Source organism: Lathyrus oleraceus, chromosome 1, assembly GCF_024323335.1.
Source record: "Lathyrus oleraceus cultivar Zhongwan6 chromosome 1, CAAS_Psat_ZW6_1.0, whole genome shotgun sequence".
Lineage (NCBI taxonomy): Eukaryota > Viridiplantae > Streptophyta > Magnoliopsida > Fabales > Fabaceae > Lathyrus > Lathyrus oleraceus.
Genome location: NC_066579.1, coordinates 184,148,308 through 184,156,378, shown reverse-complemented (window position 1 = coordinate 184,156,378; position 8,071 = coordinate 184,148,308).

Genomic DNA, 8,071 nt, shown 5'->3' with positions numbered 1-8,071 from the left:
TGTGAGGATACCTTAGCATTCGAAGGGACGATCATCATTTAACCGTAGGCTACACCGAAGGGTCATCGAGGGACAAAATCGTATTTTCGAAGGCAACATCCGAGGGACCATGATTTATTTTATGATGATTTAATCGAAGGGTCTTTGCTAAGTGTATCCCTACATTCGCGGGACATGACCGTAATACCGTAATATCGTAAGGCAAAAGAGAGGTCCAAGATCACATATTTAAAGGTCATATTTTAAAGTTAATTAGGTAATTAGGATGAATCTCTACATTAAAATCAATACATTAAAAATAATACATTAAAATTAATACATTAAAATTAATTATTAAAATTAACACATTAAAATTAATTATTAAAATTAACACATTAAAATTAATTAAGCAATTTAGGGTGAGCCTCCACAAGGGTATCCCACAAATAAAGTGGAAGACCTAACGGCGGTCTTTTTTTCTGGGACATATGAACCTTTGCAAAATTCAACAAACGGGTTAGCATACCAAATCAGGGTGCAATCGAGGATTACACCGCAAAAGAAATCACAACAGTAATAGGATCAAATAAACAATGCCTGGCTATGATAAAACATGAATGAAAAGTCAGAACAGAAAAGTTGGCTACTGTCAGGTTCGCGCCTGCCTTGCCTAGCGAAGGCTTAGCGAATACTCGCTGCATGCTCGCTTAGCGATGTGCTAGCGAGCGGCTGCGGATTCCGGTTTTAATAACGATATAATGGCAGCAAGCTTCACACTTTATATCATTCATTACAGAGATTATGTGGTTAGACATTCAACGGTTCATGCATACTTAAATTCATATGTGAAACTTAAGATAGTTTCATAAATTCAATCATGATACCATGTGCAAATTAAGAACATAGGGTAGTAATAGCAATGCCAACCTGTTTGTAATCGAATTGTAACCTTGAATTGGCTGATCGGATCGAATTAAGCGGAAGTGACCTTGCCGCCGCCGGCTTTTCCTTCAGGGCTTCCTTCAGGGTTTTCCGTCTGTGAGCACTAGGGTTTGCTTGCTAGAGTTCTCCTCTCTCCTTTTTTCGTTTCCTTTTCATTACTGAAGTGCTGGTATTTATAATGCCCTTTTTCATGACCTAATGGGCTCAGAACGAAGCCCGAAATTTTTTGTTGTCTGTCAGCTTCGCTAGGCGAGCTGGTAGCGAACGTTTGCTTCGCTAGGCGAGCGTGTAGCGAACGTTCGCTAGGCGAGCGTGTAGCGAACGTAACGTTCGCTAGGCGAGCGTGTAGCGAACAGGCCAGTTTGGGCCATTTTCTGGATTGGGCCATTCGTGAGCTGGGCCTTTGTCCCTTTAAGATCAGTGCCATAAAATGAGTCGGAATGCCTCTGAAAAATGTCTTGAACTATTGATGGGCAAATTTTGGGGTATGACACCTAGCATGCATAAATAATAATCCCCGTCGGGATTGTAGGCGACTGATCAACCTCATACGTCCCATACCACACGACAGTGGACTTACACACTCCTCAATGTAAGTATATATGATCACTCAATCATCTTGTAACAACTCTCAACCATAAGTATTAAGTTAATATTTGGGAAATATCGTATCAACCTTTCAGGTCATACTTATTATCTAGATACTTCAGTTGAGTGCCAAATCCATTAAATGTCTTGTCTATTTCTCCTTGGCGTGATCCTTATCTCTATATAATCAATTTAGTTTATACAGTGAATAATGTATGGTTGGATTTCCAGGTAAGAGAGATGGACCGTAAAGGACATAGTCGACAAAGTCTTTTCCTTAGCCAAAACACAATCGAATACAATTACTCAATGTATCCAACTTCCCTTCTTTTATTAGGGATCTAACACTTAATATCTAATCAGTGTTGTTATTTCTCTACTTAATATACCATTTTCTTAGTGTATCAATCACAACCATTCAAGTATAAATAAAATAAACAATTAGACAATTAATCAAACAATGCAAGCACAATACAACCTCAAATTGTCATATATCATTCTTATGATAAATAATTAAGGTCGGCGTAACCTCGCTTAGTGATTTGGGAAAATCATTATTCGAGAATAGACTCTCCTTACTTATCTATCGCTAGTAGGGCTTGGATCACCACTAGACACATATATATTAAGCTATTTTACGCTAACCATCCCAACGTATACCAGACCTTGCCCCCACCTTTTGTTGTTAGGCATTGTTGAAAGTCCACAAGCATTTTCTCCGATGCTTGCCCAGAACATAATTTACGATAACCGTTGAATTGTACAAAATTTATAAAATAATTAGAATATAATTTACTCTTAATTAAACATAATCCCGTTATAAATTAAAATATTTATTTATTTAAAATATTTAATAGTAACCTCCACTATAATTAAATAATTGTTAAATTCAAGTATAAATTAGACTATACTCCCATTTGAATTTGTTTATTTTAGAAAATTATCATGAGTGTATTCCTAATAACATTTTAATTTTATAATAATACTTGGGCATTATAACAACTTAAAATGGTAAAATTTATCTTGGACTTTAAAAGTTCAATATCTCGACGTCTGAACGGAAATTTAAATCGAAATCTTAAAATAACCTTTATATAAATAACATAATTAAAATAATTAAAATAAAATGGACATCATAACGACTTACCGATTACTTATGAAAATGATTTGGGCAGAACTTTGACGTATAAAACTCCTTTAAAACTTTAGTAGAACTTTAACCCCAAAATAACTCTAAAAGCTATAAACCGACACCGTGAAAACTTCGACAACTAAAACTAATATTGTTATATGAAGAAACTAGAGAAGGAAAGAAATAAAGAGGTAAGAAAAATGATTTGTGAATGAGTGAATGAAAATGAGGTGAGAAAGACCCCTATTTATACTAGTTGTAAGATATTAAAATAATATGAATTTATCTCCTTTTGCCCATGCTTTCTAACTTTTCAACTCTTGCTAGTAAATATGTCTTTGTCAAATATTTACAAGTCTTATATGAATAGTTTCCATAGATGTTCTAATATGACTTTATGAAAATAGTTGGTGAGAAATGTATGGAAGCTTGATTTCCTACTATTTCATGACATAAGATCATGTAGGATATTAATTAAAAAATAAAATATACATTTCTTTTATAAAATGAAATGATAATAATAATAATAATAATAATAATAATAATAAAAAATAATAATAATAATAATAACAACAATAATAATAACAAGGATAATTATTTAAAACACTTATTAACTTAAGGTTATTTTATTTACTATTTTTTTAAAGATTAGTTTGTAGAGTAAAATGGTGATATTCAAATAAAATAACATCAAATTATAAATAACAAAAATAACAAAAGTAATAATAATAAAAATAATATGGATAATTAGTTAACTTCAAATTAAACGATGATATTCAAATCGAATAATAATATTAATAATAAAATAGAGAGTAATTAATTGATAAATTAATTATTATAGCTTCTAGTTTTAATGTTTAGTTTGTAATAATTAGCGATGTTAAAATCTCAAATATAATCAGATATATTATTTAAGGTATGGAAAATTAGGATGTTACATTACCACCCCCTTTAAAAGAAATTTCGTCCTCAAAATTAAGCTTACCTAAAACATATGTGGATACTTTTGACGCATGTCTTCTTCTCTTTCTCAGGTAGAATCACCAATTACATCATCCCACACAACTCTAACCAATGGTATCTGCTTTCCACAAAGTTCCTTAATTCGATGATCTAAAATTTTGACAGGTAACGCCTTATATTCCAGGTTATCTCTAAGTTCCACACTTTCAGGCTCAATGACATATGAAGGGTCAGGATAATACTTCCTCAGTTGTGATACATGGAATACGTCATGAAGATTACACAGTTTTGACGGCAAAGAAATATGGTATGCTACAGGTCCAATCCGTCGTAGAACTTGAAAAGGCCTGATAAACTTTGGTGTTAACTTCCTAGTGTCGATTGCTCGTGCAATTCCTGCTCTAGGAGTTACCCTAATGAACACATGATCTCCTGCCTCAAATTCCAAAGGTCTTCTCCTTTTATCACTATAACTCTTTTGACGATCCTATGCAGCTTTCATCTTTACTCTAATAAGCTTAACCTTGTCTGTCGTCTGTTGCACAAATTCTAAACCCAATATTTTATTTTCCCAACTTCATACCAACATAAAGGTGTGTGACACCTTCGTCCATACAGTGCTTCATATGGAGCCATGCCAATACTTGAGTGAAAGCTATTGTTGTAAGTAAACTCAATCAATGGTAAGAACTCATCCCAACTTCCTTTGTGTTCAAGAGTACATGTTCTCAACAGATCTTCTAACGATTGAATTGTTCTTTCCGACTGGCCATCTGTTTGGGGATGATAAGCTGAACTTAACCTTAGTTTGGTTCCTAGCTCTAAGTGCAACTGACGCCAAAACTTTGATGTGAATCTGGGATCTCTATCACTGACTATACTTGTAAGTATTCCATGTAATCTAACAATTTCCTTTGCATATACCTGAGCTAGTCTCTCTAAGCTAAACGTTTGATTGATGGGAATGAAATATGCACTCTTTGGCAACCTATCGATGATTACCCAAATTACATCATGCTTCTTCTGAGGTTTGGGCAAAGCAGTTACAAAATCCATAGCTATTCCATCCCACTTCCACTCCGGAATGTCTAAAGGTTGTAACAATCCAGTTGGCCTTTGATGTTCAATCTTTTACTTCTGACAAATCAAATAACTTTGAACATACTCTGCTATACCCTTCTTCATTCCAAACCACCAAAACATTTTCTTCAAGTCTTGATACATCTTTGTGGCTCCAGGATGAAAATTCATTTTACTTTTGTGGCAACTAAATATTGAAACTAGCAGCTATAATAATTAATTTATCAATTAATTACTATTTATTTTATTATTAATATTATTTTTCGATTTGAATATCATCGTTATATTTTACAAACTAAACTTTGAAATTAGTCATTTAAGTACTTAATTTGAACTTAACTAATTATCCATATTATTTTTATTATTATTACTTTTTTTGTTTTTGTTATTATATAATTCGATGTTATTTTATTTAAATATCACCATTTTACTCTACAAACTAATCTTAAAAAAAATAGTAAATAAAATAACCTTAAGTTAATAAGTGTATTAAATAATTATCCTTCTTCTTCTTCTTATTCTTATTCTTATTATTATTATTATTATTATTATTATTATTATACTTATCATTTCATTTGATAAAAGAAATGTATATTTTATTTTTCAATTAATATCCTGCATGATCTTATGTCATGAAATAGTAGGAAATCAAACTTTCATACATTTCTCACAAACTATTTTCACAAAGTCATATTAGAACATCTATGGAAACTATTCATATAAGACTTGTAAATATTTGACAAAGACATATTTACTAGCAAGAGTTGAAAAGTTAGAAACATGGGTAAAAGGAGATAAATTTATATTATTTTAATATCTTACAAGTAGTATAACTAGGGGTCTTTCTCACCCCATTTTCATTCATTTATTCACAAATCATCTTTCTTACCTCTTTATTTCTTTCTTTCTCTAGTTTCTTTATATAGCAATATTAGTTTTAGTTGTCGAAGTTTTCACGGTGTCGGTTTGTAGCTTTTAGAGTTATTTTGGGGTCAAAGTTCTTCTAAAGTTTTAAAGGAGTTTTATACGTCAAAGTTCTGCCCAAATCATTTTCATAAGTAACCGGTAAGCCGTTATAATATCCATTTTATTTTAATTATTTTATTTATGTTGTTTATATAAAGGTTATTTTAAGATTTTGATTTAAATTTCCGTTCAGACGTCGAGATATTGAACTTATAAAGTCCAAAATAAATTTTACCATTTTAAGTTGTTATAATGCCCAAGTATTATTATAAAATTAAAATATTATTAGGAATATACTCTTGATAATTTTCTAAAACAAACAAATCCAAACGGGATTATAGTCTAATTTATACTTGAATTTAATAATTATTTAAATATAGTGGAGGTTATTATTAAATATCTTAAATAAATAAATATTTTAATTTGTAACGGCATTATGTTTAATTAACCATAAATTGTATTCTAATTATTTTATAAATTTCGTACAATTCAACGATTATCGTAAATTAGGTTCTGGCAAACATCGGAGAAAATGCTCGTGGACTTTCAACAACGCTCAACAACAAAAGGTGGGGGCAAGGTCTCGTATACGTTGGGACGGTTAGCGTAAAATAGCTTAATATATATGTGTGTAGTGGTGACCCAAACCCTACTAGTGATAGATAAGTAATGAGAGCCTATTCTCGAATAATGATTTTCCTAAATCACTAAGCGAGGTTACACCGGTCTTAATTATTTATCATAAGAATGATCTATGACAATTTGAGGTTGTATTGTACTTACATTGTTTGATTAATTGTCTAATTATTTATTTTATTTATACTTGAATGATTGTGATTGATAGACTAAGAAAATGATCTATTAAGGAGAGAAACAACAACATTGATTAGAAATTAAGTGTTTGATCCCCAATAAAAGAAGGGAAGTTGGATACATTGAGTAATTGTATTCGGTTGGATTCTGGCTAAGGAAAAGACTTGGTCGACTATATCCTTTACGATCCACCTCTCTTACCTGGGAAGCCAACCATACATATTCACTGTATAAACTGAATTGATTATATAAAGATAAGGATCACGCCCAGGAGAAATAGACAAGACATTTAATTGATTTGGCACTCAACCGAAGTATCTAGATAATAAGTATGACCTGAAAGGTTGATACAATATTTCACAAATATTAACTTAATACTTATAGTTGAGAGTTGCTACAAGATGATTGAGTGATCATATAGACTTGCATTGAGAAGTGTGTAAGTCCACTACCGTGCGGTATGGGACGTACGGGGTTGATTAGTCGCCTATAATCCCGACGGGGATTATTATTTATGCATGCTAGGCAAGACGAGGGTCTTGGCCTGAGTCCTCAGGCACGATCAACTTATAACACCTAGACTCCACATGAAGTTAGGCGGTGTAGCTCTTGGTAATTAGGAGTATGTTGGTGTCATGTGGTCTTGTGATATCTGATCTTGGTAAATGGGATAGATATCCTTGACAACATTTAGTGGCCTGAGTCAGCATATAGTTCAGGGATGCATTAGAATAAGAAGTTATAGAGTAGAGGTGAAAATGGGATAAAGATACGCTTGTTTGAATAATTGTGGTTGTCATATATATTACTATTTTACATCCTATTCCCACTTTTAAACTTGTACATAAATCTCAGCCCTGCATTTTTTTGTCTTGCATTTTTGGATCGATATATGACGATTAGGCGACGAGCTAGACCGTTTATGAGGGAAGGCTATGGAGTGACGGATTAAGATAACGTCAAGGCTGAAGGTTGCTAGCATTTTGTCAAACACTGATCATATCGCTACTACTACGTAATATTACGTACAATCAATATAAGTGTCAGTCCCGTTGGACTTAGAAGGTCCTTCTGTTATGTTGTCTTTTGGTTTTCTTCATATACTTTTATTTTAAGTTTTATCTATGTGGAAAGGCCACTAGTCTTAACGGTGTCAAGCTCTATGTAAAATATATTTGAAGCATATATATGTGAAGTAGTATGTTTTAATTAATTCAGTCTTGTTATTTTAAAAGTTTCAAATTTTCTGTATTTTTTTAAGATTTCTAAATTTTAATTAGAATTTCACTAATGGGACATAGGCTGTCTCATTTAATGGTATCAGAGCTAGACCTCTCCCAGTACGATGTGGTTCGGGGATGAACCAAGCGGAAGCTGGTGGGCATGTAACACCCGAGGCCAGAGAGGCCAAAGAGTGGTTATATGTTACACCCGAGGGCAATAAAGTGGTTGTATGTACATAAGACATGACAATGAGAGACTCCTAGAAGCTTCTAGGGAAAAGCCAAATTCACATCGGAATGAGAGGGATCATGCGGCTGTGCAGGTATGAGACTGCATGGTTGTAGGAAAGATTATAAGGATTAATTGGTACTACCTATTGAAGAA